The sequence below is a fragment of the Sceloporus occidentalis genome, unplaced genomic scaffold (genome assembly GCF_023333645.1).
Source record: "Sceloporus occidentalis isolate IW3139 unplaced genomic scaffold, rSceOcc1.0.p SCAF_3, whole genome shotgun sequence".
Classification (NCBI taxonomy): Eukaryota; Metazoa; Chordata; class Lepidosauria; order Squamata; family Phrynosomatidae; genus Sceloporus; species Sceloporus occidentalis.
Genome location: NW_028316983.1, coordinates 217,148,315 through 217,173,041, shown reverse-complemented (window position 1 = coordinate 217,173,041; position 24,727 = coordinate 217,148,315).

The following is a 24,727-nucleotide window of genomic DNA, read 5'->3' as shown; positions in this document are numbered from 1 at the left end:
CCTATATTAATTCATTTCTCTCCAGGTAGTAAACTCTAAATGCATAATGCATCTTTGAGTAGTAAAGGTCTACTGAGAAGACATCTGGAATATGCTATTTAAAATTCCTCCTCTTTCTTTAGCATCAAAATCCCAGTTACACTGGGAAATAATGCATGAATAGCATAGCTGTCCATGCAATATTAATAACCCATGTCCCTTTGTGTTTAGGATAAATAGCCTTAATAAAAAAAAATCTTACTGGAAGAAAATTACAGGAATAATACAGCTTCCCCTTTTTGTTCTTTAAACTGTATTATCATTGCATCCTCATTATCTTTTTGGTTGTTTGACACTTGCTCTTCACTTCAAAGGAAAGACTGCATTGTCTTACATAAACGTTTTGTGGATAATGGGAAAATGTATTCCAGAATATATTTTATGAATTTGATAATGGGGATGTCATTGGGAAATAGAGAAAAACCAAAGCAGGGAAGAGATTTAGGAGCAGGTCATAGATTTGTAGTGTGGCTTTGAGAAAGTCAGTGTCTATTTCCATATTCACACATTCCATGAACAGGCATGGAGGGAGACCAATTTCCTTGCCAAAGTATACATGAGTATGAAAAGTCCCCTTCATGTGCACAGATACACTTCTTGCCTTCTCGTTAGAAAGCATGTGTTGCTCCTTGCATCCAGGATTCTCTATGGCAGAGAGAGAGGGAGAGAGATGCTCACATTTATGCAGATTGAGGCTCTACTTGCAACTTTAAAGTGAATGTGCATCACTTGGGGAGGGTGATGAATCCCCTCCAATCTCCTTTCCCTTGTACATGTTACTGAACTGTTCCTTCTAGAACTTTCAATAGAAAATGTTTACCTTTCATTGTTGCTAGAAAAGTGGGTCAGAGGTTCTAAGGGAGTAGAATAAGAAAAATAAATAATAATGGAAGGGCTCTACCAACATTCAAAGTGAGAGCACTTCAGCAAATTTTGATCCATATCAGAACTTGGAACTAACACATTACACATAATGTTGCTACATATAATAAGTTAATTTGGAGATAAGGAAAGCAGAAGTTGCAATTTGAAACTAAGAGAAAAGCTGTGGAGAGAGCCATTGTATTGCTGCAACAAATAACTTCTAGTTAAATTTAGACATTACTTTAAAAAGGTATCTTTTTAGAGGTATTTTGATACATTCTTTAAAGTTTTAATCCTAAAGCATTTATTTATTTTTAAAGGGTACCTGAAAAGTATTTAGTTACATATTTACTTTATATCCCATCTTTCTCCTTATACAGCTTATAAGCAATTTAAAGTATTGAGTAAACCAGCAGGTAGCATTGCAAGTTGCTTTCCACTCACTGTAATACATAATGACAATGGATTACTTGTCAAAGACTGTAATGAGCAACAGGAATTAGCTTGAAAAGTAACTTTCCAAGCTCTGATCCCAAGCTCTGATCCATATGGGTAAAAGGGATGAATTTTGCAGAACTAATGTGGATCATCCAGAAACTACTGGCTTCTTTCTTCATGAGTTACAATTACATGGAATTAGCAGGGGCTCTAGCTTTCAAAAGACAACTCCTGTTGCCTTCATTCAATACATTGGCAGTTGAGAGAAGATAGTAGTACCCTATTGTACAGGAGAAAGGAAAAAACAAGTCGATCCAATAAATAATCATAACAACCATACTAATAGGCCAGCTTGATGCTGTACAGCTCTAAGGGACATATTTTAAGATTTGTTTTAACTGTTATTTTAATAAATCGTTTTATTTTAATTCTGTTTTTATAGCTGGTCTCATTTTGTGGTTAATTCTACTCCTTCATTTAATGTTCTGTGAGCTGCCTTGAGGCCCCTATTTAGAGGTGGGGAAAAGCTGAATACAAATGAATTTACAGTGGTACAAGACAGCAATCGTATATACTATCCACAAGTCAGGCTGTCAAATAGAGGAGGACTCTTCTGGAAGAAGAGACATTGGCCAAGAACAAGGGACTATGGCCCTGTGCAGACCGGCCTTAAAGGCCAGATTGGGGGTGGAGTCGGGGTGTAGCATCTATATGATGCAGGCCCCGGCTCTGCCCCCAGGGTGGCATAATGCTGTGTGCTGCATCGCATGATGCGCAGCGTCATGGTGCTCCTCTGGTGCTGCAGCCAAACAACACAGTGCCGAAGGAGTGCCATAAAGCCACAGCACCACAGCTATTGTGCCCATTCCAGGACAGAAAAAGGAGCCACTTTTTGCAGCTCTTTTTTGTGCCCTGGAAAGGCCAGATCAGGGCCACGGTGTGTGGTTGCCATGGCCCCAATCTGGCTGTAAAAGGGGCGGCTGGAGGCCTGCACAGCCCCTATAATTGGCATTTTGTTTCACAAAATATTTATTGCCTGAGGATCCTATTTGGTCAGACTCTGGTGCTGCATTTGGCTCTGCAACATAGTCCATTTATTACCAGGCTGTGATCACCTGGCAGAAACTGATGATTTGAGTGTTTTTGTAGATTTATTTTGTGTCAAGACTGAGAGAGCCCCAGAGGGTTATACGGCTTGATGTGTGAGACACATCCAATGGATACAAAATGTGGTGGAATAAGTTTCAAGAGTGGATGTTCTTAGAAATCTGTTGGGTTGGAGGCCTGGTGTTTTGACAGATGAACATCCAGCACATTCTAAATTGTTGTCTTGTTGGACTTTTCACTCTGGTCACTCAATTAAATTGGAAGGGTTTTTTCTTTCTTTTTTAAAAAATACACCTAGGATAATTCAATTTGGCTCATTTCTTGGTAAAGTTATTTTATTATCAGACAAAAGATACTAATTAGCAAAGACTTTATGGATGCAAATAGCATACAGTATTGATTTAATTGCAGAGCCAGTATGGTGTAGAGATTTGAGAATTGGACTTTATCACACAGCCCCCGTTATTGCTGTGATCATATTGATGAAAGAAAATGCATACATACAGTGGGTCCATGTTATCCGTTGGGGTTTGGTTCCAGGATCCCCCATGGATAACAAAATCTGTGGATGCTCAAGTCCCATTCAATCCAATGGCCTAACAAAATCATCTCTTTTATGTAAAATGGAAAATCAAGGTTTGCTATTTGGAATTTATGCTTTTTCTGAATATTTTCAAAGGCATGGATGCTTGAATCCATGGATAAAAAAATCCATGGATAAGGAGGGCAGACTGTACTTGTTTAGCACTCCCTATCACAGTCTCTTCAATAGCTCACAGGGAGTGACTCACACCAGCAGTGCTGGTGATGGGCAACACTTTGGGATGTGTGTGACAGATGGCCAGAGATAACAGGCTAGTGTAGACCTGCCCCTAGCTGTTTTAGGGCCCTGTTCTATTACTTGCTACAAGGACATGTTGGACCCCATCAACCAAAGGACTGTGATACTTTCCTCTGCTGTAGACTACCTGCTGCATGATTTAGCACCAATGAAGTATATCTTATATTAGCAATTTGTGTCACATTTGAAAATCAAGCAAGGTCTTGGAGAGACCTTGAACTACAACCACTTCCAGCTCAGAATTAGTCATGATAGCTAGCATGTAGGATTGCACCCTTAGAAATAGAAAAGAAATCAGCACATTCTAATTAATCACATGCTTTGAAAATATTATCTTTCAAGCCTGGTGCATGATTTCTGACACTCAGTCTCTGACTATTTAACGGTGATTGTGATGCTTCATTATCACTAGCTCCATCATTCCATTAGAAATCTGATTGCTGTGTGTTAATTCTGTTTTTCCTAAGTTCTTTGATTCTGAGCTGAACCCCATACTCATAAGTAAGTATTTGTTTATGCAACTGGTGAATAAATTTGCTGACTGGCTTGCAGTCATACATATTCTAATGCAGCATCTGTCTTTGTTTAAATGGCAGCTTACATCGAAAAGTGACTGTACAAATTCAGATTGCATCATGGTTATTGTGTCTTGATTGGCCTGCACATCCAATTTGCTCAGATAACAGGTGGTCCCTGCCTGCCCATAAAGATGAGCCTTCTCGAATTGCATAACTTATAACTGAACATACTTCTAAGAGTAGACTGGCAGAATCAGACCTCTACAGAGCTCCCCTCTGAAAACTGTCTTTCTTCATAGGCACGTATGCATCTCTGTTGTCTATAAATTACACCATCAATGATGCTTAGCCTGACCTAATGATCCAGTAAGATTAAAAGTCCTAAGATGGCTCTAGAGATGTAGCAAGGTTGGCCCTTTGTCAGAGGAAAACAAATGCCATGAATAATGTCAGAGATGACAACAGAGTCCAATAGACCACGAATGGCTGAATAGTGATCCTCCATCACCTCCAACATTTTTATGAATGTTAGGGACATGATCCATCCCTACTAGTACTGTCAGTCCTGACTGGCAGCAACTCTTCCAGCTGTGAGATCTTCCTAGCTCTACCTAGAAATGTTGGGGGCTTGTTACCATCTTCACAACAACTATGGTCCAAAACACAATACAGAAATAATCCAGTTTGGGACTGCTTTAACTGCCCTGGCTCAGTGCCAGGGATTTCTGGGAACTGTCATTTTGTGAGACATTTAGCCTTCTCTGCCAGAGAGCTCTGGTGACACGATAAACTACAATTCCCAGGATTCCCTAGCACTGAGCCAGGGCAGATAAAGCAGTCTCAAACTGAACTAATTCTGTAGTGTATTTTGGACCTATGTTACTGAGGTATGTTCTTTCCCAAGCTTTGTCTTAATCAGGCTTTAGCACAGGGAAGGAGGAAGTTGAAATTATGTAATTACCCTTAACTAGTTACTTTGGCAGGTAACAAAGGTATACAAAATAAACTCCAAATGTCATGTAACAAGCAGGAGCAAAGCTATTGTAGGCCCGGTACATACCGCCAATAAGCGCTGTACCAGGCCGATTCTAGGGTTAGGGACCACGCGGCAACTGCATGGCCCCTCACCCTAGAACGTAAAGGCAGCATAACAATGGTGGTGCCCTGTATACATGGGTGCTGCCATTGTTACGTAAGCCACCCACAGCATCCACATGTTGCTGCATGGGGTTTATGTAATGAGTGCGCCAGTGGCGCGCTCGTTACACCACCCCTGCGGCTTTAAAAGAACTCACATTTCAAGGGTTGTTTTTCTGCCAGAAGGAGCTGCACGGTTTGGCGACTGTGGCTTCCCTCTGAAGGAAAAACAGGTGCTGGCAGGCCACTGTTTTTCAGCAGTCTGTACTGCACCGTAATTACATTTCAAAAACTGTTTAAAATTTTTGATGTAACTTTCTCATCATCTATCTTTGGTGATTCCTAAGGGGTTTTGTTTTGTACAACTGAAAAGCTACAAAAAGACACACACACACACCTCACAGTTTATTATATGTTTAGTTAAGGAATGATGACCATGTGTAAAATTTTATTTTGTTCTTTTGAATTTTAAGTTATATTTCTTTCAATAATAAATTTTGGTTTTTTTAAAGCAATGGAAAATAACATAAAGTAGCAAATAGACAGTGAAGAGTTGTACATCAATTATTGTAAAGAACCATTTGCTCTCATCATTGCAACAGGTTACTTTTTAAACACTTCAACAAGTAACAGGAATGATTCACATCTGAAAAATAAATTTCCAAGCTGATTTGTTTGTCTATTCTGTGGAAACCATGGCAATGTCTCTATCCATCCAAGGGGATGAAGCAGTAGAGTAGCTGGATCTTTGGTCTGATCAAGGCCTGGCACTCTTCAGAAAAGTACCAAGCACCTTGGTGGGCTTGCCTAATGGTTGCAGGAATAGTTGGCTCTGTTGAGAGCCATAGTAGAAGAGAAGGCACCATTTTAATTTCCCACAATGCCCTAAGTTGTCAACATGGGATATTACAGGGAAAGAAATGCCAAGACTTCCAACACTGCTTTGAGCATTAGAGAATTTTGTCTTGTGTGTTCTTCGGCTTGAGCCATGCAGTAGCCATGTGGGGAAGGAGGGGATCTTCACAGGTTGAATGGTAAGTCCAGAGGTGGTATATGGTTTAGCCTATCCTTGGTCTGCCTGCAGAACTACTGTGCTATGCTGAGCCATGCTGAATTGCAGCCAATAATTTGGATGGAAGGAAATATATCCTAGTGTAGATTAGTATACTCAGCATGCTGCTTAGCTCTTTCATTAAAAGTCAAGTAAGTCAAAGAAAGTTAAACTAGACTGTTTTGTAATTATTATAAAATATTTGCACCTCTCAATGTGATGCTTTGCCCCTTTGATTATTGTTATTTGTCCTTAACTTTCCTCTGCACCTTGCCCAATTAATCAGATGGCAATCACTCTTGGGGGCCTCCTGTGGTATTTGTATGGACCTGTAGCGTTTTGCAACCAGTCTGATAGCAAAAAAAGAAAAACAAACAAACAGTGATCTGATATCGCTCCTGAAAATGCCTGTTTCTAACAAAATGTTAAGAACGATTGTTGTTTTATTTGTACTGCACTAATAATAATAATAAATAATAAATTTTATTTATACCCCGCCCTTCCATGGAAATGATCAGAGCGGCTTACAAAATTTATAAAAACATTACAATACAGGATTAAAAATGCAGTATAACAATTAAAACCATACTACAAAAAGCAATAAACAGGAACAGGAAACAGTAAAATGGGAAAATACATATATCAGGGGCAGAGGAAAAATGCAAAAAAGTTCCATCGGTCCAGGGTCAGAAGGGAAAAAGGGGGCAGGAAGAATAGACAAACAAATTAAGGTGGGAAGGCCAGCCGGAATAGATATGTTTTCAGCTGTTTTTTAAATACAGCTAATGAGGCGGCGGAGCGAAGCTCTGCAGGGAGCTTATTCCAAAGTAAAGGGGCAGCAGTAGTAAAAGCCCTCTGTGAGGTCCGGGTAAGGTTAGACCTAGGGACCTCCAACAATTTAGTCCCGGATGTTCTGAGTGTGCGGGGTGGATTATATGGGGAGAGGCGGTCCTCCAAGTACCCTGGGCCCAAGCCATTTAGGGCTTTATAGGTCAAAACCAACACCTTGTATTGAGCTCGGAAGCGAATAGGCAGCCAGTGAAGGTCTTTTAAAATAGGTGTTATATGGTCCGACCTGGAGCTACCAGCGACCAATCTGGCTGCCATGTTCTGCACCAATTGCAGCTTCCGAGTTTGGTACAAGGGTTGCCCCATGTAGAGCGCGTTGCAGAAATCCAATCGAGAGGTTACCAAAGCATGTACAACAGATTCTAGGTCCTTTCGGTCCAGGTAGGGACACAGCTGGCGTATCAGCCGAAGCTGATAACAGGCACTCCTGACCGTCGCATCCACCTGAGAAGTCAGCTGGAGCGACGAATCAAGGAGTACTCCCAAGCTGCGCACCGAGTCCTTCAGGGGGAGCGTGACCCCGTTCAGGGCCGGGTGACAGATCTCACCACCAGAAACCGGGGAACCTATCACCAGTACTTCCGTTTTCCCTGGATTCACACTGAGTTTGTTTTCCCTCATCCAGCCCATTACCGACGCCAAGCAGGCATCTAGAGGAGAGATGCCATCCTTAGTTACTGCATCAGTCGGAGACATAGAGAAAATTATCTGGGTGTCATCAGCGTACTGATAACACCGCGCCCCATGTCTCTGGATGATCTCTCCCAGCGGCTTCATGTAAATGTTGAATAGCATAGGGGACAAAATCGCTCCCTGAGGGACACCAGATGTCAGGGCCCTCCTGTCGGAGCGACAGTCCCCCAGCTCCACCATCTGGGACCTACCCGAGAGGTAGGAACGGAACCACTGCAAAGCAGTGCCCCCAATTCCCAACTCCCTCAGGCGTCCCAGAAGGATACCATGGTCGATGGTATCGAAGGCCGCTGAGATGTCCAAGAGCACTAACAGGGACACGCTCCCCCTGTCCATGCCCAGACGGAGATCATCAACTAAGGCGACCATGGCAGTCTCAACTCCATAGCCCGCCCGGAAGCCAGTTTGAAATGGGTCCAGAAAATCGGTGTCATCCAAGATCGACTGAAGCTGGAAGGCGACTGCTCTCTCGATCACCTTCCCTAAGAAAGGTAGCAGCGAGATGGGTCTATAATTATTATGAAGCAGGGGGTCTAAGGAGGGCTTCTTTAGCAGGGGTTTAACCACTGCTAATTTTAATTTAGATGGAAACTGACCCTCACTTAGAGATGTATTGATTATGTGATGCAACATTAGTCGCACCACATCTCCCCCCTGAGCTGCCAACCACGAGGGACAGGGATCAAGAGAGCAAGTCGTCCTCCTAACACTTCGGAGGATCTTGTCCACTTCATCGGTACTAACAAACTCAAAGTGATCCAGATATATACATACCCATTGTACATGTTTCCCCTCTTCCAATTAGCCCACAAAGCAATTCTGTAAATCAAGTTTGCTGAGGGATAATTGTGGCCCAAAATCCCATGGTAAATTCCATGACCAAGTAGAGATCTGTGGTTGAGTCTCCTTGTTACAAGAAAAATACTTTATACCGGTTTTCTCTGATCAGTTGTAACTGTAAAAAATGGTTCAAAGGTTGAAAGGAAAAAAATGGTTGAAGAAAAAATACAACAATTACTGTGCTGAATTTGCATAATTAGAATGCAAAGTTTGGTAATTTGCATAATTTGAATAATTTGCATAATAGACAGATGACAATGCCAGATTTGAGGAGGCGGAATATGTCAATGCTAAGGATGCATCTACACTGCAGAATTAATGCAATTTGACACTGCCATGGCTCAGTACTATAGTATTTATGAGATTTATAGTTCTGTGAGATATTAGCCTCCCCTATCAGAGAGTTCTGATGTGACAACAAACTACAGACCCCAGAATTCCATTGGATGGAGCCATGACAGTTAAAGCAGTGTCAAACTACATTAAATCTGCAGTGTGGCAGTATCTGAAATGGGAGGTGAGATTAGAACTGGACTGTGCATTAAATCCCAATCCCCACTATATATTGGGTTCATCTTTGATTTGATTTTGAAAAATTACTGTATATTCCCAATTTTGTGGCTAACAATAATTTAGGAAGAGATTGTATTTTATAAATTCTCCAGAAAGCCTCAAATCAATTCTCTGTCTCCCCTCATGGAGGATGATGATTTTGGCACCTCAACTATAGAACTCTCACATATAGCTTGCACCTTTTTTGTTCATTTTAAAGTAATACTGTGACTTGTATGGCTTAAAAAAATACTCACTTGAATGGTGGGTATGGAATAAAAGAATTGAGCTCATTTGGGGGGGTTTAAATAGACTAATGGGATATTAACTTGATTGAGAGGTTGGCTGAGATCTAAACTGTAATCACTAATAATAAATAAATAAATAAATAAATAAATAAATAAATAAATATTTTATTTCTATCCCGCTTTTTGCCAGGCAATCAAAGCGGCGTACAACAGATTAAAATACATCCATATATACATAATGCCCCCCTTAAAACAAGATTAAACAATGTCAGATTAAAAACTACATATTAAAATCGACTAAGCTAAATAAAAATCATCATGGGCAGAGTTCACTGGATGGGAAATCTTATTTGTGGCCGAGCATTTTATTCCGGGAAGGCTTGCCGGAAGAGATCCGTCTTAATGGCCTTTTTAAAGCTCTCTAGATTGGTAATTTGACGGATCTCGTCTGGCAGGACATTCCATAAATTGGGAGCGGCTGCAGAGAATGTCCTCTGGGAGGTCGCCGTCAACCTGGTCTTTAAGGGCTGTAATAAATTCCTCCCAGAGGACCTGAGTGTACGGGGCGGATTGTATGGAAGCAGGCGATCCCTTAGATAGGTTGGGCCCAAGCCATGTAGGGCTTTGAAGGTGATAACCAACACCTTGTACTGTGCCCGGAAACTGATAGGCAGCCAGTGGAGTGACTTCAATATTGGTGTTATATGGTCACTCCTTGCTGTTCCTGTGACCAACCTGGCTGCCATATTCTGTACCAACTGGAGTTTCTGGATTAGGCACAAGGGTAGCCCCATGTAGAGCGCATTGCAAAAATCAAGTCTTGAGGTTACCAGTGCATGTACTACAGTTTCGAGGTCACCCTGTTCCAGGAAAGGGCGCAGCTGGCGTATCAGCCGAAGCTGATAGCAGGCGCCCTTGACCGTCGCATTCATCTGATTCCTCATCTGAAGCAACTGGTCAAGAAGCACCCCCAGACTGCAAACACAGTCCTTTGAGGGGAGCGTGAGCCCCTCTAGGACTGGAGGTTGCAGCCCAATCCCTGGTTTGGGGGCCCCTACCATAAGTACCTCCGTTTTGTCTGGATTCAACTTGAGCTTGTTTTCCCTCATCCAATCCATTACTGCCTGAAGACACTGGTTGAGGGGAGAGATGCCATCTGTCGTTGTCGCTGATGACCGGGACATGGAGAAATATCTTGGTTGAGATCTAAATTATAATCACCTTTTGAAATGTTGGTATCTTTCTCTTTGAGGCTGTTATGAGTTCTTTCTTCAAAGGCAAAATATAAAAGTACAAACAAACAGATGAGTGTGGATAGTAAAAAGCTTGCCATTACATCATGAAGGCTTTGCTTTGCTAATCTAAGGCCAGAGAGGTGCTGCACAGTTTTGCCTGATCCGTTTAGCAAATGATTTAGCCCTGAAATGTTGTGAAGTTTTCAAATATTTATCCCCCACTTCACCCAACCTGTTTAATATGTTTTGTTTTGCTTTTTGAAACAAACAAAAAAATCTTGAACTATTGCTATTTTTCATTGTCTACTTTACAGTTATGTAAATCATCTGTGGTTATTTTTTTTATTTTATTTTCTTCACATTCGGCTGTAAACCTGACTTTGCACTTTCTTCCTTGACTTTCTTCAGTAATTGTTCCAAGTCTTTGCTACTTTCTGCTAGTAGTAGAAGAACTGGCAGAAGTAATTTCAGAGCCACTGGCAATAATATTTGAGAATTCTGGGAGAACAGGAGAAGTCTTGATGTGTATATGTGTGTATTGAAATGATTCATCAATTAAAAGACAGTTGATCAATCATCTCCAGCTGCAAGCCTATACATACCCACTCAGGCATACATTACATTAAATTCAACAGAGTTTATTCCCAGGTAAGTGTGTATAGGATTGCTGCTCAACAATCTTTAATTGTTTGGCTCCTCTTGTGTCATGGGCAATAATCCAAATATAGAGTCAGAGCAAACTGAAATGAAAGGGCCTTGTCAATGATCACACATAATTAACTCACACTTCATTGTGGGCATGGGATTTAACCGTGGTCCTCAGACTTACTTGTAATAAGCATGTTTTGCTGGACTCTTTTCATCAGTGCCCATTCATGGTTCTCTGGAGTTCATTTGTCAAAAAGAAATGAAGAAAATGAGACACTCTTATGCATATTTTATTCCCTTTTCCATCTCTACTTTTGGCATACTGCTATTGCATGTATAGTTTGCCGTGAAACAAATGGAGGCAAGTCTTCTACCCATGATGCACACTGTAAATCTCAGGACTCAAATTTCTCCCCTAAACCCCTCATCTTATATGCAGCCTAGTACCTTCATTCAAGTCCCAGTTAGACTAATATGTCCAATCCAGCTCTGATAGGGGTGATGGATTGACTGATGGGAGAGATGGAGGCAATTTTTCTCAGCTTCTCTTCAATCCCATAGGCATGTAGCATTTGACAGATTGGGCAGAGCTGCCATGGAAGAGTCTGACACAGATGGTGTAATTAGAAAATGCGAAGTGTGAGTGTGAAATTTATCTTTGATCAGCACCTCCTTGCCAGATTGCCATTTATGTTAATATGATGATGGCTTCTTGGAGATAGATAGAAGCAAACAGCAGCCTTGAGGAAGGAATGGAAGACTGTTCTCTTACAATATAGAAAAGGAATATTTTCTGTCTTTTATTCTGAAACTCTTAGGGTTTTTTTGGGGGGGGGGTTGAGGAGACTGAGCATTTTCACATAAGGAAAGCAAGTCTGATTTGATTTAGATCTCATACATTCTTCTGACTATACTCAATATGGTGAAATCATGTTGCCTTTGTGAGAAAGAAAAATAGATTAATTTTAATAGAGAATTAATTAAAATATCAATTATATGCAAGTGCATATGAAGCTAGTGACTGACTCATTTCTAAAGGTTTCATGTAAAAGGAATATTGGCCAAAGAAATACAAAGAATCTGGAAAAGTTTGTTGATCAAAGCATGAATAGCTTGAGATATTATCTTCTTACAAATCCAAAGATTTATTATTTTTTCCCTTTATATAGTCTATTTCTTCCAAGATTTTTTTTCCTTCATGAAATACAATAATTGGGTGAAATAATATCTTGAGGAACTGCAACGTACAGACTAACATGTCTTATCACTTTTCAAACACCTTTCTTATTGTCTCCATACAACAACACCTATGTTCATGATTGCAAGAGTGAACAAAAGTACCATGCAGGATGCATGGATACATTGTAAAAAACACAAGGCTAGAATTTTTTTAGTTCTGTTGTCACTATTGTTGGATGAACTGCCCTCATTGTGATTAGTGGTATATCACACTAAAGACAGATTCAAAGAGCAGCTCTTCTATAGTCTGAGCTTTCAAGTCATGGTCAAACTGGTAATGCATGCATATCTTCAGGATTAATGCACTTAGTGCAATGTGTGTTTTCTGCCTGGTTCCTATTGTTTTCTGATTGACTCTTGTCATGTACTTTGCAGGAGCTGATGGAGCTGAAATTTGAAAGGCCTTAATTTTATATGGCTACCACCACATGATTTTATATGGCTACCACACTTGCCAACTGTCATCTTCTGGCCTGGAGAGAGTGAAAAGACTGGCCCAACGCCATCGGGCCCGGCCTCAATTAAGAAGCAAAGCCCTCCCTCCAGTCTATCTGCCTTGGTCTAAGCCTCAGAGGGAGAAGAACTGCTGGACCTGATCATCTTCCTCACCACCATTTCCTTCTCCTTTTGTGTCATGTCTTTTTAGATTGTAAGCCTGAGGGCAGGGAACCATCTAATTAAAATAATAATTGTAAGCCACTCTGAGAGCCTTTAGGGCTGAAGGGCAGGGTATAAATACCGTAAATAAAAATAATTAAAAATTATAAGCCATTGCATCTGCAGGTTCTTGAACTAACTCTATCTACCTGGGGGGTCTTCTGGGACTGAAAGGAAAACAACATGAAATATGGTTGGGCTGAAAGCCTGAAAGCAGTGCCCAAATCAGCAAGACTGAAAGTAAGAAGACTCAGAGGTGAAATAGACTGCCCTGAAGGAGTGGCTTGCCATCGCCCCTTTGAGTGCATGACTGGAGCCACAGCAACCACATGTTGTGGCCCAATCTGGCATTTTTCCAGACCAAAAATAAGCAACAAAATTCTGCTTCTTTTTGGCCTGAAAAAAGGGCTCCCTTGCTACCACCGTGGCACTTTTCCCCATTCCTTTTGGCATGTGGCATGTGAACACCACACCAAAGGAGCACCCTAACTCTGTTTGCCACGTGGTCAGGCAGGAGGCATGATGGGGTGTGGCGTAAGGGCATGTGTCGTCCAAACACCACACCTCCATGCCACCTCCATTCTCTACAGCCTGTCAGTTAGCTGAAGGACTATGTCAACACATATGAGCCTGCCCAGGTTTTAAGACCAGTGAGAGAGGCCCTTCCTCAGTCCTATGACCTTCAAAAGTACATGTTCTGTTGATTTGAAAGGGGCCATCTCAGTAGCCCCTCTAAAAATGGTGGAACACTTTCCTACAGAGATTACATTAGTCCCTAACATATGCAGCTGTGAGTTATCAGGCAATTGGTCTTTTTGCATCCTGGCATATTCCTGTACACCTTGGTTACTCTTTGGTCCTAACATTTGGCTTATTTACTGCTCCTACATTTGGGTTTCTCCTTCACTCCTGTCTGGCTCATTACTAGTCTTGGAAGCTGACTTTTTCCTTGATCCCTTCTGCTGGTTTGTCTTAGCCTATTCTTTAATTCTTTCTTCTGCTTCCTAGTTTGGCTTGTGGTCCTGAATTTTGATTTCATCCCATGGCTTCTACTTTCTAGCTGCCTTTTAACCTCAATATGCTGCCCACAGGGAGTAAATAAGGGAAGAAAGCCAGTAACATCTGGACATCCACAAACATGTTGCTCAGTTATACCACCCATGCAGACTGTACAACTGCAAAAAGAAGAGACTAGAGTTGTATTATGGACCATCTCATTCCATGTTTTGGCAGAATCAACTAGTCCTTTCCTCCATAACTGGCGGCACAGCTTCCTGATGTCACTGATGTGTTGAGCATTTCCCTGTTAACATAGTGAGACATATAGAGTGAAACCAATATACAGCATAAGTATATTTGGCACAGCACAAGCTGTACTACAAGCTACAAAAGGAAGATGAGAATTCAGCAGGAGCAGCCATATATCTCTCAATACACAACATAACAGCTTTGTATTTTGATAAATATATGCAAATGTACCCAAAGTTTTCAGCAAATATATGCAAATATATGATCCACTAAATTTCTTCATCAAATAACTTAGCATGTAACATGGAATAAAATAACTAATACTTCTCTGTGTGAACGTGTCTTGTCTCTGCTGAAATTTAGTACATTCTTGGAAGAAAAGAAGGATAAAATAAATCCAAAATTAAGTATTTTAATTCTACCAACACATATTTAATCTATTGACTCCCTCATTGAAATGGGGCTTAGAAATAAGCAACTCTGAATGGATTACAGCCTGAGGCCCAGAACAAATGGGCCAAATGAAACAGCTTCTGAGTATTTGGGGTGTGTGACGTTTACATGATGTATACCCTCAAAGCAGCCCGAAGCCTCTCTGACATGGTGCTTTGGTCCTTTGGACTGGAACAAAAAGAAAGTGGGATAATTCAGCTTCTGGCAGAGTGGCTTGGGTCCTGTGGCCATAGCCCACTTTGGGAGCAGGCCATGCGGTCACCACAGTCCTGGCATTTTTGTGGCTGGAGCAGTTTTCCACCCATCTGTTCCGGCCCTGAATCATCTTCTTCTGAAGAGAATTTAGGCTGCAGTTCAGGACTCCAGTTATGTGGTTCTTTGAGTTATCAGCTTTTCATTTAGAGCTGCACAATAAAATTAACAATACAATGTTAAATTAGCAATGCTTGTATTCCTGTACTCATTAATTGTTAATTTATAGCCTCCCTATTTGGTAGAGGTTCTTTTATCACACTTGCTTTATTCCTCTCTCAGTTTTGTTGTCATTGACTGCCTTTCAGTTGATTCCAACTCATGGTAACCCTGTGGATGAGACACCTTCAAGAGTCCTAGTCCCCCACTGTTCTGCTTACATCTTATAAATTCATGCCCGTGACCTTCTTAATAGAGTCCATCTATCTAGCATGTTGTCCTCCTCTCTTTCTACATCTCTCACCTTTCCTAGCATAATAGTAATTTCCAATGAATCATGCTTTCTCATGATGTGGTCAAAGTATGACAGCCTCAACTTAATCATCTTGGCTTCCAGGGAAATATCTGTCCTTGATCTGTTCAAGGACCCAGTTGTTTGTCCTTTTGGCTGTCCACGGTATCCTCAGTATTCTTCTCTAGTACCAAATCTCAAAAGAATTGATTTTCTTCTTATTCACTTTCTTCATTGTCCAAATCTTGCATCTGTACATAGTAATAGGGAATACTGTGGCTTGTACAATTCTAACCTTAGTGCTCAATTGTATATCTATTCTCTTTAGTAAAACTGTTTTTATAAGTTTTACAGTAGACTAAGTTTGGGGTTTTTTTTCCAGCTGTAGGTTCTGTATGAAGAAGTGTTTTGAACTGACTGTTTTTCAGCTTCTGGCTTGCCAAATGATTATTCTGCTGGACAGATTTACTACTATCGCTCACATTTTCCAATGGTTAATATGAATATATAATGTATATAGATGAATATCCACTCTAGAAGAAATATAGATGTAGATATCTAGATTTCAGATAAAATAATGCTTATCAAATCCACATACAGTCCTTATCCATGGATTCAAGCATCACGGTTTGAAAATAATCCAAAAAGATATGAATTCCAAAAAGCAAACCTTAATTTTGCCATTTTAAATAAGGGATACCATTTTACTATCCGTTACATTCAGTGAGACTTGAACATCCTTGGATTTTGGTATCCATGGAGGTCTTGGAACCAAACCCCAGCAGATACCAAGGGCCCACTGTACATTTGTACATATGGTTTTCAGGTGCAAAGCTTTGTGATTCAATCTAGTCAGCCCTTTACCCTATTTTAGTGAGCATTTTGTGGGAAAGGAGGCAGATGACACTATGGCAATGGGCCTGCCACATTGATCAGTTTTGAATTGAAGATCCTCATCATGACAGCTTCCATAGCCATACCTTCAAGAAAAATAAAAAAGAAATAGGAGCTGTATTGATCTCTATTAGCAAATCAGTTCGTTCAATTTTTGTCTACGCTAGGAAGACAACTTGGAAAACTTACTTTTTTGGAACTTTTTTGTTAAAGCTCTGACCATAAGCTGCTTCCTTTTTTGTAAAGTCTATTGTTTAAACATCTTATCAAAAATGAACCCAATGAAACTCCTTAACAAATGGTTTTCCACATTGTACTTTTGCAGGGATACAGAAAGAAAGAGGTTGGTTCTGTTTGTCCTCAAAGTCATCTTCCAGAGAATCTCAAGTTTCTTTCTCTTTTTTTCATTGAAAAGTTTAGTACAGTATTGTTTATTATGACTGGCAATACTATCCCAAGGTTTCAGGCAGGAATCCTTCCTAGCCTTCCCTGGAGGTGCCAGAGAATGAACATGGGACTTTTTGCACTCAAAGCCTGTTCTCTACCACGGAACATTTGTTGCATACCTCCTTATCCTCTTGTATCCCTAGAAGAAATGGGAAACAAATAAGTAGAAAAATAGCCAAACAATATGGAGAAATTATTGTCTTAGTATCAGCAAAAAAGGGGGTGCAGGGTTATATTTTCTGGCTATGGGGTTTGAGCTGCCTGGCTATTGAATATTACCTTATCATTAATTTCATACAGCTGGGCAGAAAGGAGAAACTGAGGCATGGAGGTCAGCTCAAGGTCACCTCTTAATGGAGCTCCTAAAGATTGACTCTTCAAATCCTTTTCTTTTGTCTATCAACTAGAAGCATCCCAGAGGTGGAGAATCATAATCATTACATCATATTGGGACAGTTCAAAAGGTTTCAGGTTACCCAGCATTGTGACACAGTTCATTTTGTTATAAAGCTTCTCAAAATGCTCACATGGATGGTGCTAATTTTCAGGAAGGTAAATTAGCATAATTAATGACCAGCCAAATTTGGGGGTAATACAGTATGTAATTAACATTAGAGAGTTCTGTTGTACCACCTGCCCCCACATTTCATTGTTGCAGTCTACGAACTGTACAGGAGGCTATTTTCCCCTTTGCTGCACTGAGCAGAAAGCAGCTTTCTTCATCAGAATAAGCCATTAGCTGTAATGGCATGTAGGTGTAATGGAATGTGCTTGAAACATCTGTGCTGAGAGCAGGGGAGAAATTGCTGCATGCAGTCGTAGGCCTTTGGGGAGCTTGATTAAGGATTGCTTCAGAGAACTTGAGATCTGGCTTGGGATGCAAAAAAAGAGAAGAAAGGAAAATAATGCTAATAGATTTACGGATGTACTGCAGGGAGAACAAAGGATTTTAATTTTTTTTAACTTCCCTTTATTGCTCTTATATTGCATCTGTTCTCTGTTGGGCTTTGACTTAATGAACTGATCTGGAAAAAATGTAGCAGAAAGTGCAGTTTAGCAAAAGAGATTGTGGCTGTATAAACATGAAAATAGCTTGTTTTTCCCCCTCGCCGTCTTTGATGGAATCTTCATTAACCAAAATAGACCCATGCATTCATATTATTCCACTTGATATTAGCTGGCATCTCTGAAGTGGATCTATAGCCATTATTTATTATTTTTTTGTTAATAACAGCAACATTCACACCTCTATGTCAGGGAAAAGGAACCTCATGAAAAATTTTCCCTGGCTTTTTTGGAAATTTGTTTTTAACCTGCATTGTTTATTTTTAGATGGACAAAATAAAAGAAGTGATTCAAGGTCATCATATTCTTTTTTCCTGCACATTGCAATTTGAAATCTTAATAATAAGGGAGACTGCATTTGGGGTAATGATTATTTTAGCTTGATTTCATTACCTCTCAAATTGATTTTTTTTAAAAACAACAACAACAACAACCCGACAATTTTAAGTTAAGGAAAAAACTATAACTGTTTTGCTTATTTACAATAATAAAATTGTTAGTTTTGTGAGATACTTCAAAGTGGGAAAGGTCTGATCAGTACATGGAGCACTGCAGGATAGAAGTAATAATAAATCCAGCACATATCCGGTGATTTTTTTTAATGTTTAGCTTCATCTTCTGTTTTCTAATTATAAATAACAAAATCCTGTTTGCGCTAGCAAACATCCATCTTCTTCTTCCATATGAAGTAAAGATTGCTGAGTTGCTGCCAAAGAAAAGGGGTGGGGACGAATCATGGCATGAAGTTTAAAATATGTAGGAAGGCGAAATGTAATAAAAATGCAAAAGCTAATAATATTATAGCAACTGCCATTGTTTACAATGTAGAACACCTGCTGTTAAAAAAAAAATTAAAAAGGACAAGAGGAAGAAAAAGTAAAATCATCAAACTGTTCCTAAGTGGAAAATCTGGGCACTCTGCCAAGTTTGCTATGTGTTTCAGGTGTACTGTAAATAGGAACAATAAAAGGTGCAGAGGAGGAAATCAGAACTGTTAAATCTCAGAGACATGAGAATATTAAGATGATGTTACTTGAAAGAAGAATCTTGGGCACCTTCCAGATTTCTTGTGCATAGAAACATCCTGTGTGTGGAACATTTTACCATTATATAAAATGGGAGAAATCTAATTATACCTTTTTTTTAAAAAAAATTTACTTGATTAAATTAACCCCACATAAGCAGGAGAAGGAATGGAGGTGGGGAGGTAGACAAGCTTGAAGCATCTCTCAGGACCTCCCTGTTGTCAGTTTCTGTTTAGAGGATGCACTAAGAATATTATAGCATAGGGCAACTGTCACATACATCCAAGGGGCTTCTTTCCTTTCCTTCCTCAATGCATTTCCACAACTGGCCTTGCTAAAATGAAATATTCTTCCCCCAACTGGAGAACTGATCTTTTTGTGAGTCAATTTCTGGATGTATTGTTATCCCAATTTACAAAGGGTGTAAGACATGTCCTTATAACAAGTCAATCTACCAAGCTAAGCATTGCACTACACAGTAGCTGTTTCATATCCCAGGGATAATGCTATCGCAATGCCAGTGCAGCAATAATTGTGCCACTACCTCCCCGAGATGCCAACTCTGCATGGCCCCCATCATGGAGGGGGAAGAAGATGAAGACAGTGGTGGCAGTTGCAGTTCTAGTACCTCAGACAAACCACCAAAAGCAGAGTTGTCAATATCTAGTGGCAAGTTATCTTCTCGATGCCATGATATACACAATTTCCCCAGTTCCTAGGACCCCTTTGGGAAGTGGCCTTCATTCCTAAAACCCCTTGGGGAAGACATTCAAAAAATAGTGAGCCACTCTGCCAGTCACAAACGTAAGGAATCCACTCTTCCAGAACATGGCCACATAGCCTGAAAAACCCACAAAAACTATAGTGAGCCACTCTGCCCTGCTGTCTCCTCTTTCAATGGCAGGGACTATGAAAGCCACCACCATTATTGTGTTCATTAGCCTCCCTTCCTCTTCTATTCATAGTGGGAAGGTTTGGATGTGCCACCACTACTCTTGCCATCTGCTGTTCCTTTTCTAGGAGATGGGCTAGTTTCTGGTTGTTTTGCCAAGCCTTCCAGCAAGTAGGGAGCACCCCATGGGATTGGGGCAGTGGTGCTTTGATTCTCATAGTGGCAGAGCTTCAGGCAGCCCTGGCTCCTTCCTGGCCCTACCTGAAAGTATCTGACATAGCGGCTGGGACCTTATTTATGCAAAATATGTGCTCTGAAACATCCATAAAATACAATAATCGCTTGTTATCAATGTATCCCAAACCATCCCTAACCCTACCATCCACAGTAAAATACAATTAAATTACTGAGCAATTGGAAAAACAATTATTAAAAATATATAAGGCAGAGGCAGTTAGGGTAGTTGTAGAATGATTAAATATGAGGTTATTAGAATATTAATTGGGGAAGCCTGCTGGAAGAGCTATGTCTTGATTGCCTTTTTAATGAAATCAAGACTAGTGATACATCAAATATCCTCTGGCAGGCTATTCCATAATTTGAGAATGACGGAGGAGAAGATGCTCTGGGTAACTGCAGCCAGGCTAGTTTTAGCTGGCTGCAGTAAGTTTTTATTAGAAGACCTCAATGTGCGGGGCAGATTACATGGGAGAAGGCAATCCCGTAAGTAGGCTGGACCTAAGCCATAAAGCTGGAAGAGACCACAAGGGCCATCCAGTCCAGGCCCCTGCCATGCAGAAACACAGAATCAAAGCACCACTGACATCCTCTGTTTAAAAACCTCCAAAGAAGGAGACTCCACCATACTCCAAGGGAGTGTGTTCAACTGTCAAACAGCTCTTACTGTCGGGATGTTCTTCCTAATGTTGAGATAGAGTCTCTTTTCCTCTTTTCATGCCCTTGATTCCTGAATTCCATGTATCCAGTGATTCCATGTATCCGGTGATCCAGTGATTTCCTCTTTTCATGCCCATGATTCCATGTATCCAGTACAAGGTGAGAAACAGAGTCTGTTTGTAAAGCCACTGAGATTGCATGCCTGAATTGCCCTCAGTGTATTTGGTTGCCAGAAAATGATTGCTAACCTTTTTGGAAGCAGCATCATATAGGTGTCACCTTTGTACCCCAAATACTTCTCTCTACTCAAGACCACTTCCCTGAAGTACAGTTCCTTACATACTCAAAAAAGAGGGATTGAAGATTAAAAGAGAGGATCTTGGAAACTGTGGGCCCGTACAGACAGGCCAAAATAAATCTGCTTTGGGTCACTTTGGAGGTATGCTGTTTAAATGATGCATGCATCCTAAGAGGCCAGAAGCTGTGCCAAAGGACTAGAGTGCAGGTTTGGTGCAGCTTCTGGCCTCTTAAGATGTGTGTGTCATTTAAACAGCATACCTCCAAAATGACCTGAAGCAGCTTCATTTTGGCCTGTCTGTACAGGCCCTTTATTTAAGATGAGTAAACTAGATCTCCTTAGCACAGAATTCTAAGTATCTCACCAAATCCCAGATCTCCTTTGGATGGAGCCATTGGCAGTTAATGTGATATCAAATAGATATCCAATTGGTATAACTATGTAGTGCAGATATAAAGAGGGATGTTTACATTCATTATTTCAAGAATAACCTGATATTATATATAAAAAAGATCCTTAAACAGGTGAAACTGAGGTAGAAAAAAATAAAATGTCCAACAAGGAAGATTCTTATTGCTTAGCTAGATGGAATTTTTAGCTCCTTTTCAATAGTTCTAATGCCCATGGTGGGTCTCTTCTGCCCATTTAAATGCAATGTTCAACCCTGCACCATATTTAGAAAATGTCAGTATCATCCACAAAGACCAGCAATTTATCTGTATTATTCTCTCACAAAGAAATATTCTTCTTGAAAATCTGCCAAAAAAGGTGCAATCTATGAACGCCATTCTTCATTAAGTTTCTTCTTTCAATCAGCAATGAGTAATTTCAGCAGCTTTCTTCCCACTATGAGAAAGCCTTCAAAACCAGCTTTTGTAAACTATTCAAAATTTGGGACTCATTCTGAAAAAAAGAAATCCCATGTGGTTGTTTTGCACTGAAACCAGCCTTTTCTGCATAGCAATCAGCCTTTTCTTCATGGAAAATAACATTTCAATGCAGAAAAATCTGATCCTGTGCAGAAAATCTGGTTTTCTGCACAGAAAATGCTGGATTTGGGATTCTGCATAAAATTTCCTCATTTTTGATTTGCATAGGAAACACAGAAAAGGCTGGTTCCTGTGCAGAAAATTCTGATTTCTGTGCTAAGCAACAACATATGAATTTTACACAAAATAAGCCCTGAATTGAAAAAAGTCTCATCGGTCCAGAATTCTCACCACAGTTCCTCAATGAATGAGGAATGAGGAATGAATAGCATGTTTCTGAGCCATCTTTCAATTTGTTAAAAATGTTATTTCTATCCCTAATGCCATTTAGCATGGCTATTAATCTATTGTCTTTTATAGAAGAAGGAAAGAGGGCCTACTCTGGATCCCTTCTGCTATAATAAATCTTATAGTTTAAAAAATAAGCATATCAACCGAAATGATAGGCATGAGCACCTGTCAGAGAGGACTCTTTCATCACTCCTTTGGTCATGGAAGTCAGTGGTTTCTAAATCACTGGAGCAGTGATTCTGTTCTTAGTTTTAGTTTAATGTGCTGAACCTATTTTAGGGGTGAATGTCACATCTCAAATAGTTCCTATAAAGTCCAGACTACACACAACAGCAGGTTCACTGTCCCACTGCCACAGAAGCCATCAGCCAGAACAGTTCTGTGGCAGAACAACCATCACTAATGGATGATGTTTCTCGCACACTTGGCTCAAATCTTCAGTTCCATAAATAAATTCATCTGAATGAATACTTGATCCTTTGACTATTGCTGGGAATCAGCTTTCATTAGCTATAGCCAGCATAGCCAGTAGGGTGGGAGCAATGGAGCTGCAATCCAACCTATCTGGAAGTACCACATATTTCCATTATCACTGAAATATAAAATAAATGTGTTAAGTTGTGAGCCTTTACCTACTTACTTGAGACTTCATATATTGAATGGAATGGAATATAATTGAATAGGTTTGCTTTGTCAGTTTTCTTCTACCAGATAACAGTGGCCTCAACATTAGTGTATGTGTATATACAGCTGCCATTCTTCTCTCTCTCTCTTTCTCTCTCGTACACACACACAGGCATACACACACATATGAGAGATGCTTGGGAGAATAATGAATAGTGTTTTTTTTTTTTTTTTTTTAAATACTTCCAGGTAAAAGAAAATATGGGTTTCTGGAGTTGCATCACATTTGACTCCCAAGTATGGTATTTATTTATATTCCTCCTAGAACTGAACTTTAAGATTTTTTTTACTAGATTATAGTTATGCTGATATTTATCTTGGCCATAGACCAAAAGAATAAATGAAAGATAAAAGATTGTACAAATGCATTAAAAAAAACACGAATCACTTTCAGTAAAGTAAATTGTGGGTATCCTTGAGATTACATCATGCATATTCTGTTAGCTCAGTGACAATGAATTACATGTTAAAATGATTACATATGTGTGAATCTCATCTCCCTTGGGACATTTCTTTAATCAGATCTGCATTCTTTTGGCTTCCCAAGGAATTCCTTAGAAATTGGATGAGAGGATAAATTTTCAATTTACCTTGAAATGTCAATTTGCCTTTCAATATCACTTATGGAAACATATTGGAACACTTGGAGGAATTTTACCAGGCTTTTCACAATAGACTTCAGTTTTTCTTGAAATTTCTGAAATATTTTATCTGAGAAGAAGCTTTGTGCGAGCAGAAATGAGCTGCAGTGTGCACATTAAATTCTTCTTGTTGCTGCTGTTGCTTTGCTTGCCTTATACATTCAGTGGTTCCCATCAAAATTCAAAAGTTCACCATCAACACCTGACACATAGAATTATTCATTTTATATATCTACCTCAAGAATTATTTCCAAGCATTTTACCTTGTTCTTTGGCTGGCAAATCTCTTAGAACAGCTTACTATATGTAAGCTCAACATAAAGAACAAAAAATCTTTATGACAAGAAAAGAAGTCAGGGCAGGGTGATAGCTTAAGAAACATCAGGGCATCCATCCATCCATCTGTCCATCCCACCCACCTATCCTACCCCCAAAAAAGGGACAAAAAAAAGGATATATGCCTACATAAAATTTGCATTAATTTATATCTGTAGATGCACATTTAGTAATCATAATATAATTTCAATTGAATTACTTTTAGGGATGGAAATCTTTGACTATCTAGTCCTCACATACAAGGATGAAAAATGAAAATGTTTCCTCTTCAATGTAAGAGAAAAACAAACATTTCTCTATAGTTTTCTTCCTGTGTTCAAACTCTTGAAGAGTTGTGCAGAAATTATTCTGCAGAGAGAAAAGCATGTTTGCTGTGAGGAAAACCCATTTTCTGCGCATAAAACTGTTTTGTTTTTTCTTTTAAAAATACATGTTTTTCATCTGAAGAATAATTCCTGTGCAATTATTTTTGCAATGTCAAAAACCAGGAAGAAAAGGTACAGAATTATTATTGCTGGTCTATTATTCTTCCCAACAGAACCCTTTAAAAAACAAAAAAAAAAAAAAAACAAAAACCAGGAAAAAAAGTATTAATATTGTTTCCATCCCTAAATACAATGCTTATCTCCATAGGAGAGATAATTATGAACATGTTGCTCTTGTATTAGCCTATTTTTTAAAATTTCCAATTGCTTTTGAGCAGTTTCAGAGCTCGTACCCTCTCTTCTAATGATCCTTTTCATTATTGCAAACTTGGACTTAATATCCTTCAAAATATTAAGCAGATGTTTTCAAAGAGAGAATAATCTTTTCACAGCCCTTCCAATGTGGCTACATCCTCTCTAAAGTAGGACATGTTAGTCACATTCTGATATTATCAGAATGTATGTAGGAGGAATGTAGGAGGC